Source organism: Bison bison, unplaced genomic scaffold (genome assembly GCF_000754665.1).
Source record: "Bison bison bison isolate TAMUID 2011002044 unplaced genomic scaffold, Bison_UMD1.0 scf7180017864370, whole genome shotgun sequence".
Taxonomy (NCBI): domain Eukaryota; kingdom Metazoa; phylum Chordata; class Mammalia; order Artiodactyla; family Bovidae; genus Bison; species Bison bison.
In genome coordinates this window covers 4487433-4488498 of record NW_011494942.1, presented here as the reverse complement: position 1 = coordinate 4488498, position 1066 = coordinate 4487433, and positions in this window count along the sequence as shown.

Here is a 1066-nt window from a genome sequence, read left to right as displayed (position 1 = left end):
CAATTCTTTGGCGCTCAGCTTTCTTCACAGTCCAACTCTCACATCCATACATGACCATTGGAAAAACCATAGCCTTGACTAGATGGACCTTTGTTGGCAAAGTAATGTCTCCGCTTTTCAATATGCTATCTAGGTTGGTCATAACTTTCCTTCCAAGGAGTAAGCGTCTTTTAATTTCATGGCTGCAGTCACCATCTGCAGTGATTTTGGAGCCCAGAAAAATAAAGTCTGCCACTGTTTCCACTGTTTCCCCATCTATTTCCCATGAAGTGATGGGACCAGATGCCATGATCTTCCTTTTCTGAATGTTGAGCTTTAAGCCAGCTTTTTCACTCTCCACTTTCACTTTCTTTTTGTTGTTGTTGTTTTTTCCACTTTCACTTTCATCAAGAGGCTTTTTAGTTCCTCTTCACTTTCTGCCATAAGGGTGGTATCATCTGCATATCTGAGGTTATTGATATATCTCCCGGCAATCTTGATTCCAGCTTGTGCCTCTTCCAGCCCAGCATTTCTCATGATGTACTCTGCATATAAGTTAAATAAGCAGGGTGACAATATACAGCCTTGACGTACTCCTTTTCCTATCTGGAACCAGTCTGTTGTTCCATGTCCAGTTCTAACTGTTGCTTCCTGACCTGCATATAGGTTTCTCAAGAGGCCAGTCAGGTGGTCTGGTATTCCCATCGCTTTCAGAATTTTCCACAGTTTATTGTGATCCACACAGTTAAAGGCTTTGGCATAGTCAATAAAGCAGAAAGAGATGCTTTTCTGGAACCCTATTGCTTTTTTCCGTGATCCAGCGGATGTTGGCAATTTGATCTCTGGTTCCTCTGACTTTTCTAAAACCAGCTTGAACATCTGGAAGTTCACGGTTCACGTATTGCTGAAGCCTAGCTTGAAGAATTTTGAGCATTACTTTACTAGCGTGTGAGATGAGTGCAATTGTGCGGTAGTTTGAGCATTCTTTGGCATTGCCTTTCTTTGGGATTGGAATGAAAACTGACCTTTTCCAGTCCTGTGGCCACTGCTGCGTTTTCCAAATTTGCTGACATATTGAGTGCAGCAC